This window comes from Penaeus vannamei, chromosome 32 (assembly GCF_042767895.1).
Source record: "Penaeus vannamei isolate JL-2024 chromosome 32, ASM4276789v1, whole genome shotgun sequence".
NCBI classification, from domain to species: domain Eukaryota; kingdom Metazoa; phylum Arthropoda; class Malacostraca; order Decapoda; family Penaeidae; genus Penaeus; species Penaeus vannamei.
The window spans coordinates 1,261,540-1,273,435 of NC_091580.1; positions in this window are offsets into that span (position 1 = coordinate 1,261,540).

An 11,896-nucleotide genomic window follows, 5' to 3' on the forward strand; every position below is an offset into this window, starting at 1 on the left:
ATTTAACATTTTCCAGTGCCATCGGATTATGTGCCTGTGTTTTTTCTGTGTCTTGACGATATATTCGAGAAGTGAGAATATTAATGATTCTTTAGTAATGATTTTTTATTATTTAATTGATAACTACTTTAATAATTTAGAAACTCATATTTTGGGGTAACTTATTCTTTGTATATTTACTTGAGTATTTTTATATATTTTTTGTATTCTTTAGAGAAGGTATTCTTCTTAGAGCCGTTATCTACATGATTACTTTAGTATATCTGATCTATTTCAACTCCTAAAATCACAACCACAATATAAAAAAAAAACAATAACGCAACCCTTTGATAAGAAAAGAAAAAAAAACGAAAAAAAAACAAAAATCACAATTATAATAAAAAGAAACACGATGGAAAAGAAAATAAGAGGAAAAGAAAGGAAAATAAAATCCCAAACACAACACAGAAAAAAACAATAATACAACCCTTAGAAAAGAAAAAAACCCTAAAATCACACTCAAAAAAAAAACACAATACATCCCCTAGAATAAGTCATAAAAGATAAACAAAAATCCTGAAATCACAACCACAATACAAAAAAAAACTACAATAATACAACCCTTACAAACCAAAAAAAAAAAAAAAAAAAAAAAAAAGAAAAAAACGAAAAAAAAAAAAAAAAAAACGCCAAAACCCCATCTCTCTCTCACACATAAAACAAAGACACTTCCTCCAACGCCAAAGCTATTATACCCGATGTCCCCAAGGGCGTGTCATGGGCGTGACATCCTTATTCCCAGCGCTGATGTCACACCGACGCGAGAAAGCTTTCCCAAATCTCATTTGAAACCCGCGCCAAAAACGACAAAACAAAACACGTCTGGGATGCGCACTGGGATATCGCTTCGCACATTTCATCTTTGTTTACGTTCAAGAAAGAAAAATGAGCATCGTTGTTCCGTGTGCTTGGAGCTGTCCTTTTATATATATAGTTTATGATGCTATGGTGTTTATGATACTTACTCGGTTGGGAAATGTTTGATATGTATGTGTGTGCATTGTGTATGCATGTAGGTTTGCGCTGTGTGTTTGTGTGTGTATTATCTTTATATATTCATGTACACTATCGTTCTATATGTCTTTCTTGTTACTTTTTTATATCTAAATATGAGGATGTAAATCTTGCGCAAAATTCACCGAAGGCAATGTATTTTCTGTCTTACATTTATGCATATTGTTTCTCTGCCAATATCCTCATAAAAGAGATGGAGACAAAATATAAAAGAAGAAAAGGAAGGAAAAGATTTTAAAAAATTATCTTTCTAGATTTTTTTCTCCAGTAAGCTATTCTCTCTTTCTCTCTCTCTCTCCTTCTTCCTCTCTCTCTCTCTCTCTCTCTCTCTCTCTCTCTCTCTCTCTCTCTCTCTCTCTCTCTCTCTCTGTCTCTCTCTCTCTCTCTCTCTCTGTCTCTTCCTTCCCTCATTCCTCTCTCTTGCTACTTTCTCCTTCTCCTTCCTCATCCCTCCGTCTTGTCCATCCCCTCCCCCTTTTCTCTCTCCCCTTTCCCTCTCACTCCCTCCCTTCCCTTTCCATCTTCTCCTCCCTCCCCTCTCTCCTTCTCTCTCACTCCCTCTCTCCTTCTCTCTCTCCTTCTCTCATTCCCTCCCCTCCATCTCCTTCTCTCCCCCCTCTCTCCCTCCTCCCTCCTTCTTCTTCCTTCTCCTTTCCTCCCACTTTCTTTCTCCCTTCTCCCTTTTTTTTCTTTTCTTCCTTCCTTCTCATCTATTCCCTTCCCTCCTCCCTCCTTCCTCCTTCTCCTTCCTTCCCTCCCTCTCTCCTTCTCTCCCACCTTCTCTCTCCCTCCTCCCTCCCTCCATCTCCTTCTCCCTTCCCTCCCTTCCCTCCCACCTCCTCCCTCCTCTCTCCCTCCTCCCCTCCCACCTCCCCTCCCTCCACCCACCTCCTCCCTTCTCTCTCCTCCCTTCCCACCTCCCTCTCTCCTTCCCTTCCCTCCTCCTCCCTCCTCCTCCCTCCTTCTCCCTCCTTCCCTCCCTCACGTATCATCCAATATTAGGACTTACAGCCTCAGGGTAGTCCCTAAGTGGTTCAGAATATGAATATCGGAAAAGCTGGGGTCACGTTCTGAGGCCGAGCAGCCCGCGGTGATCTGGCCGAGGATGCATGAGTTCGTCTGTCTGTCTGTCTGTCTGTCTGTCTGTCTGTTTGTTTTTCTCTCTGTTTATCCGTTTGTTTGTTTTCTGGCTTTCTGTCTGTTTATCCGTTTGTTTGTTTTCTGGCTTTCTGTCTGTTTTTTTTTTCTGTTCGTCTGTCTGTCTGTTTGTCTGTTTGTTTGTATTTCTCTCTGTTTATCCGTTTGTTTTTTGTCTTTCTGTTTGTTTTTTGTCTTTCTGTCTGTTTTTTTCTGTCTGTCTGTCTCTCCATTTATCCGTCTGTTTTTTATGTCTTTCTTTCTGTCTGTTTTTTCTGTCTGTTTGTCTTTCTGTTTATTTATCCTTCTGTTTTTTTCTGTCTTTCTTCCTGTCTATGTATTTATACGTATGTATTTATATAGATAGAGAGAGTGAGAAAGAGAGAGAGGGAGAGTGAAAAAGAAAAAGAGAGAGAGAGAGAGAGAGAGAGAGAGAAAGAGAGAGAGAAAGAGAGAGAGAGAGAGAGAGAGAGAGAGAGAGAGAGAGAGAGAGAGAGAGACAGACAGAGAGACAGACAGACAGACAGACAGACAGACAGATACAGATACAGAGACAGAGACGAAGACAGAGACAGAGATAAAGAGGGATAGAGAGACAGACATACAGAGAGAGAGAATAAGACAGAGAAAGAGAGAGAATAAGACAGTGAAAGAGAGAGAGAGATGCAGAGACGAAGACAGAGACAGACATAAAGAAAGAAAGAAAAAGAGAAAGAATAAGAGAATGAACAATAAATATAAGAGAACCCACCGCCCAAACCAAAAAAGGGGGAAAAGCCAGCGACCGCAAGAGGAATGCAAATCACACACAGTCTCGCCATTAAGAGGTCAAGTTGCAGGCTAATGGACCCGGAGGCGATATCCCACAGACCTTCCCCATTTGCGGCATCAGACCAGGGGGGGGGGGGGGGTCCATTACATTTCACTGTCGCAGGGGGATTAAGGGTGGATTAAGGTGGGGTGGAGGGGGGGGAGGGGGAGAGGGAGAGGATGGAGGGGTAGGGGAGAAAGGGGGAATGGGGGGACGGAGGGGGTGAAAGGGGGGATGGAGGGAGGGGAGAAAGGGGGGGGGAAGGATGGGAGAAAGGGGAAATGGGGGGGGGGGGGGTAGGGGAGAAAGGGGAGAAGGAGAGGGGAGGGGGAGGGGAGAAGGAGAGAGGAGGGAAGGAGGGGAGAAAGGGGGGATGGAGGAGCAGGGGAGAAAGGGGGAAAGGAAGATGAGGGGAGAAAGGAGGGAAGGGGGGCAGGGAGAAGGGGTGATTGGATAAAAATGGTGGTAGGGGGAAAGGGGGAGAGGGTTCAGAGGGGTAGGGGGGAGGCAAAGGGGAGTCAGAAAGGGTAGGGGATTGAGGGAGGGCCAGGGGGAACAGGGGTGGGGGGGGGGGGGCAAGAAGTTGTTGGTGGAGTAAAATTACTGTTCGCTTTCATTTTGCTGTCGTATGATAGATGAAAATAAAGATACATTGAAATACGAAATACTTCAACGAGACAGACAAATGAAAAGAAATATATGAATACATAGTGTCAATTTAAAAAAAAAGAAAAAAAAAAGAAAAAAAAAACAGAAAAGCAATTACAAAATACAATACAACCACAAAATTAGGAACAAACATATACAAAATACAAATACAGTCACAAAAATACAGGATCATACACATACATAGACAATACATCAAACATTTCAAACACAAAATTAAAACACGAGTATAAGAATACAAACGTTTTCATATTTCAATTTAAAAAAAATATCTTATTGTATATGTGTTTCTATTACATATCATTTTATCATATTCATCATCTGGGTAATGGATTATTCAATAATGTAAATGCGCTGTAATATGTTAATGCTGGATGCTAAAAATACTTCTCTAAAAATAGCGTAAAAAACATATTCAAATATAAGAACTGTTATATAGATATATCTATATGTACATTTATATATTCAGGTATATACATATGTATAACCATTAGCAAATGTATGGATATATCTCATAAGACAATGAGATATATCCATACACTTGTAAATTGTTATACATATACTCATAGCAAATCAGACTCACATACAAACAGTCACAGAAAATTGATTAATTAAAAGATATACACATATATGCATTCGAAACCTGAGAATATATGTACAAAATATCCAAACAAATAAACATGCATTCATATGCATGAAAATAGTAAATTAAGATGATCACATAACTACACAAACACACACACACAAGCATATCCAGCTACTCATCTCTCTCACACACACACACACATACACACACACATACACACAAATATGCAAACATACACACACACTCAAACACACACACACACACACTCAAACACACACACGCACACACACTCAAACAAACACACACACACACACACATACACACGCACACAAATATGCAAACATACACACATATATCTAAACACACACGCACACACATACACATCCAAACACACACACACACACAAATATGCCTTCACGCACACACACATATCTAAACATACAACACACACACACAAATATGCATGCACACACACACACATACATATCCAAACACATACACACACACAAATATACATGAACATACACATATATATGTAAACACATACACACACACAACACAAACAAACACAACCAAACAAACACACACACAAACAAACACATCCAAACAAACACACACACACATACACACACACACACACATCCAAACAAGCACGCACACACACACACATCCAAACACACACACACACACATCCAAACAAACACACACACACACACACATCCAAACAAACACACACACACACATCCAAACAAACACACACATATTCAAACACACACATTCCCCAAACAAACACTTCCAAACAAACAAACACACACAAACAAACACACATACCCAACCACCCTTGAAACACATACTATTAAAAAAAAAACTAATTTCCCGACCACAAGTACCACGAACTCAGCATCTTGTTCATCTGCATCTTCACATCCAAACACACACAAACAAACACACACACACATCCAAACAAACACATCCAAACAAACACACACGCACATCCAAACACACACACACACAAACAAACACGCGCACACATCCAAACAAACACATCCAAACAAACCCACACGCACATCCAAACACACACGCACACACGAACAAACACCCGCACACATACCCAACCACCCTGAAACACATACTATTAAAAAAAAAAAAAAACTAATTTCCCGACCACAAGTACCACAAAGTCAGCATCTTGTTCATCTTCATCTTCACATCCAAACACACATAAACAAACACACTCACACACACACACACACACACATCCAAACACACGCACACACACATCCAAACACACACACACACATCCAAACACACGCACACATCCAAACAAACACACATACCCAACCACCCTTGAAACACATTCTATTAAAAAAAATAATAATAATAATAATAATAATAATTTCCCGACCACAAGTACCTCAAAGTCAGCATCTCCACTCTCTCACACTGGCGTCCTTGACAGAGCTGCATCCGTATCATGACATCAATGCCATCATCAAAGAAAGAGCCAGTTTAGCGGAAGGAAGAGTAATGGAAGATGAGAATGCTTGATAATCATGCACGTTTTTTTTTTTTTCTTTCTTTCTTTCTTTCACTCTCTCTGTCTCTCTGTCTGTCTGTCTGTCTGTCTCTCTCTCTCTCTCTCTGTCTCTCTATCTCTCTCTCTCTCTCTCTCTCTCTCTCTCTCTCTCTCTCTCTCTCTCTCTCTCTCTCTCTCTTTTGCCATGCAGTACTTGCTGGGGTTGTTGTTGTTTTTCTTCTCTCTCTCTCTCTCTCTCCCTCTCTCTCTCTCTCTCTTTCTCTCTCTCTCTCTTTCTCTCTCTCTCTCACTCTCTCTCTTCTTTTTTTTTCTTTTTTTTTTTTGTCATGCAGTACTTGCTGGGATTTTTTTGGTATATTGGGTTCGTTTCTCGTTTGCTTGTTTGTTTGTTTCATTGTTTGTTCATACGTTGGTGTTGGTGTTTTGTTGTTTGCTTGTTATCACTATGAAGAAGCCTGTTACCGTTGTCAGTATCATCAATATTGTTATCATTGCCCTTATCAATGTTACTATCATTTCGACTATCCTCACAACACTCATTCGTACTATCATTATCCCCATCATTATCAGTATCATACTATTATTATCATTATTGTGGTCATTCTCTTTCTCATTATGATTATATCCTTTAATATTATTATTATCTTTATGATTTTTGTTACTGTGAATGTTATCCCTACTATTGCTTTTATTGTCATTCTCATTCTCATTATATTCATTATTGTCATCATTATTACTATTGTAATACTTATTATCATTATCATTACCATCATTATTACTATTATTATACTTATTATCATTATAATTATTGTCATTCTCATTATCATCATTATCACTTTTATCCTTATCATTATTATTATAATCTTTATTGCCATTATCACCACTATTGTATTTATTATTATTATCATTGTTCTCATTATCATTGATAGCATTATCATTATCATTATCTTTAATAATATAATTGATATCATTATCTTTATTATTAGCATAATTATGATATTATTAATGCTCTTATAATTGTTACCATTATCATTATTATTGTTATTTCATTATATTGATGATCATGATCATTATCATTGTTGCTGTTATTACCATTATCATCATTATTATTACTATTACTATTATTATTATTGTTGTTGTTATTTTTTCTATCATCATAATTATAACCATCATTATTATTATCAATTTCCTTATCATTACTGATTATCATTATACTCATTATTACTATCATCATTATCATCAATCCATCATCATTACCATTATCATTGTTGTCAGTCATTTAAAGAGTCACACTGAATAATTCGAAAATTTTATCACCAAAGAGATCAGTGCAAGTCAAAACACAGCAGAGAGAAAAGATGAGAAAAATATATTACATTGTAAAACATACCAGCTGGTCTTTAAAAAAAACTTGTCAAGAGTCGAAGTAAAAAAAAAAAAAAAAAAAAAAGCTGACCTTTAAAAAACTTCCCAAGAGTCGAAAAAAAAGATGACCTTTAAAAAACGTCACGAGTCGAAGAAGTAAAACAAATAAATAAATAAATAAATAGAAAATATAATAAATAAATAAATAAAATAAATATAAAAATTGAGATGTTAACGATAGAATGTTATTAAACCGAGGATCATAGAGCTTCTGTTAGCTCTTACAGGTTGATGAAAATGAGGTAAAGAACTAATTAATACGATGGACTCTTGACTAATTATCCCTCTCACATTTGTTAATTAAAGATCCAGAAAATTACCACTCCTGTGCGAGGCGCCGCGGAATAACTGCTCGAAAATGCCACATCTGAGAAATCTTATACAGATATGCCTTGGAATTACACACACACACACACACACACACACACACACACACACACACACACACACACACACACACACACACACACACATATATATATATATATATATATATACATATATATATATATATATATATATATATGTATATATACATATATATATATATATATATATATGTATATATATATACACACACACACACACACACACACACACACACACACACACACACACACACGCACACACACACACACACACACACACACACACACTCACACACACACACACACACGCACACACACACACACACACACACACACACACACACACACACACACACACACATATATATATGTGTGTGTGTGTGTGTGTGTGTTTATATTTATATTCATGTAGATATAGATGTATGTCCGTATGTATTCATATTTATGTATATCACCTTCAAATCATCGAAGCGATATGGAAAGGAATAATGATAATAAAACTGATACCTAAAATCTTCGAAAAGAATATTTGACGAGTGAAATACATCAGGAAATTACTCCGAGTTGGAAATACACGCTAATGGAATTATACAATAAACGTGTAATATATTGTACATATTGGATGACACGTTTGATCTCGCTTTGTCTGTCATTGCAGCGATAACGTGTCTAAATGGGCAATGGAGGCTTTGAATTTGATTTTGAATTTTCGGACGAAGGGGCGTGACGTCACCCGAGGCCATGTTGTCTCCTCTGTCAAGATCGACTGTTTAGGGGTAGGGGGAGGGAGGAGGAGAGGAGGGGAGTGAAGAGGAGGAGGGGGGGGAGTGAAGAGGAGGAGGATGGGGGGGGAGTGAAGAGGAGGCAGAGGGAAAGGGAGGCAGAGGGGTGAAGAGGAGGATGAGAGGGGGAGGAGGAGGAGGGGGGGTATGGAAAGGGAGGGAGGAGGAGGAGGGGGGGTAAAGAGGGGGAGGATGGGGGGAGGAGAAAGGAAAGGGAGGGAGGAGGAGGGGGGAGTGAAGAGGAGAAGGAGGGGGGGGTGAAGAGGAGGAGTAGGGAAAGGGAGGAATAAGGGGGGGTGAAGAGGAGGAAGAGTGAAGAGGAGGAGGAGGGGGGAGGTGAAGAGGAGGAGGAGGGAAAGGGAGGGAGGGAGGAGGGGTGTGGGGTGAAGAGGAGGATGGGAGGGGGAGGAGGAGGAGGGAAAGGGTAGGAGAGGGGTGAGTAGGAAGCGGGGAGTAGTAGGAAAAGAAGGAGAAGAGGCAGAAGAGTTAGAGAGTGAGGAGAAGGGGGAGGAAGGAGGGGAGATAAGGCGGGAGGGGAGGAGTAGGAGGAGGAAGGAAGGAGGGTGAGAAGGGGGAGAAAGAGTGGGAGGAGTAGGAAGGAAGGGTAGGAGGTAGAAAAGGAGGATGAAGAGGGGTGAGAAGAGGGAGAGATAAGAGGAAGAAGAGGAGAAACAGATGGAGCTCGGAAAAGTAGAGTGAGAGAAGAGGGAGAATGAGGAGAGAGGAGAGGAGAGTTAGGAGGCAGGAGAGAGGGAAGGGAGAAGAGGGAGGAGGAGGAAAGAGGAAAGGAGAGTTGGAGGAGGAGGGAGGAGAGGAGAGTTGGAGGAGGAGAGAGGAAAGGATAGTTGGAGGAAGAGAGAGGAGAGGAGAGTTGGAGGAGGAGGGAGGAAAGGAGAGTAAGAAGGCAGAAGAGAGGGAAAGGAGAAGAGGAGGAGGAGGGAGGAGGAGGGAGGAAAGGAGAGTTAGAAGGCAGAAGAGAGGGAAAGGAGAAGAGGAGGAGGAATGGACGGGGATTATGAAATCAATTTTGAATAATCAAAAAGCCGGGAGTCACAGAAAGACGCCGCCATCTTATCCCTGATGAGTACCCGGATGAGGAAGTCTCGTCTGTCAGGGATCGAAAAGATAGTCGAAAATTATTATTATAAAGAATTTATGTTCGAAGAATGAAATTAAAGAAAAGTACTCCGAAACAAATGGATGTATGTCCATGAATGAAAAGAATATTCGAGAAATGAAAATAAAGAAAAATACTCCGAAATAAAAAAAAAAAAAAAAAAATATATATATATATATATATATATATATATATATATATATATATATATATATATATATATATATATATATATATATATATATATACATACACATACACACACATACATACATACATATATATATATATATATATATATATATATATATATATATATATATATATATATATATATATATATATATATATATATATATATATATATATATATATATATGTCCATAAATGAAAAAAAAAAATGTTAGAAAAATTAGAATAAAGAAAAATACTCCGACAATTAATAAAAAAAAAATTAAAATGGATGTATGTCCGTAAATTAAAAAAAAATCGAAAATGTAATGGAAAAATACACTGTATGTTCGAAAATAGATTTCCAAAAAATACGTTTGAAAATGAAAATAAACTTCAAAAAAGTAAAAGGATCCCCGATAATGAAAATAAAAATTAAATGAAAATATAAGAAAAATTATATATATGTGGATTGTTGATGGATTTATGCGAAAGGAGGGAGGGAGGGAGGAAGGAAGGATGGGAATAAGGAGGAAGGGGTTATAGAGATAGAGAAAAAGAGAGAGGGGGAGAGAGACGGAGGTGGGGGGAGAAGAGTGGGGAACAAAAAGCAAAAAAAAAAAAGGCAAAAGAGTTAACAAGTGGAACAGAAGAAAATGACAAGGAAAGTAGAACAAATAAAAGAAAGATAGGAAAGACAAAGAGAGTGTGAGCTATGTAGACTGATAGACAGATAGATAGAGAGATAGATAGACAGAGAGAGAGAGAGAGAGAGAGAGGTTGATAGACAGACAGACAGCTAGATAGATAGAGAGAGAGGAGAGGAGAGGAGAGAGAGAGAGAGAAAGTAAGAGAGAAGGATATATATATATATATATATATATATATATAGAGAGAGAGAGAGAGAGAGTTTGATAGACAGATAGACAGACAGAGAGAGAGAGCGAGAGTGAGAGAAGCTTTCATTAGAAGGAAGGAGGGAGAGAGGAGGAAGGGGGACAGGAAGAGCGGTGAATATTAAAGTAAGACTTAAGAGGTGAAATGGACAAAGAGAAATGAAGGGAAAAACTCGGAGCGGCAAAAGAGGGAGAAGAAGGAAAGTGAAGAAAGAAGAGAAAGATGGATGACCGGGGGGCTGGGGATGAAGAGAGAGAATGAGAGAGAGAGAGAGAGAGAGATAAGTCAAAGAGAGAGAGAAAGAGAGAGAGAGAGAGAGAGAGAGAGAGAGAGAGAGAGAGAGAGAGGGAGGGAGAGAGAGAGAGAAACTGAGAGATGAATCAAAGAGAGAGGGAGAGAACGAGAGAAAGAAAGAGAGAGAGAGAGAGAGAGAGAGAGAGATGAATCAAAGAGAGAGAGAGAGAGAGAGAGAGAGAAAATAAGAGAGAGATGAATCAAAAAGAGAGAGTGAGAATGAAACGAGTTAAAGAGAGAGAGAGAGAGAGAGAGAGAGTTGAATCAAAGAGAGAGAGAGAGAGAGATGAATCAAAGAGAGAGAGAGAGAAAAAAAATAAGAGAGAGATGAATCAAAAAGAGAGAGTGAGAATGAGACGAGTCAAAGAGAGAGAGAGAGAATGGGAGAGAATGGGAGAGAGACAGAGAGAGAATGAGATGTGCCAAAGCGAGAGGAAGAGAGAGCGAGACACAGTAACACAATAACACAATAACAGAACCATCAGGCAGCATTCTGGCCGGATAGTGCGACTCGGAGTGACACTTAAAGAGAACTTATTGTGTCGAAAGCAATTTCTTGGAGGTAAATGACTTTGGCCATTCTGTGGATATTCTTTTGTCAAAATATCATATTTTTTCCCCCGGGATTCTGGACCAGAGCGGGATATAATTTTTTTTCGTTGTAATAGAGGTTGTCGGATAAGCGAAAGTATCATTCGTTATATGTTTTTTTAGAATGATACGGAGAAAATAAATGAAAAAGGTAAATCCATTTATTTTATCTCATAACATTTAAAAGGTTTCAACATTCGTACATGCTTTAAAATTATCAAAAGAGAGAAAGAGAAGGAAAGAAGAGAGAGAGAGAGAGAGAGAGAGAGAAAGAAAGAAAGAGAAAGAGAGAGAGAGAGAGAGAAAGAGAAAGAGAGAGAACGAGAGAGAAAGAGAGAGAGAGAGAGAGAGAAAGATAGACAAACAGACACACAAACAAACAGAGATCAAACACACAAAAAAACAAGAAATCCAAAAATAAAAAAAATATCTAAGTCCCCCCCCCCAAAAAAAAAAAAAAA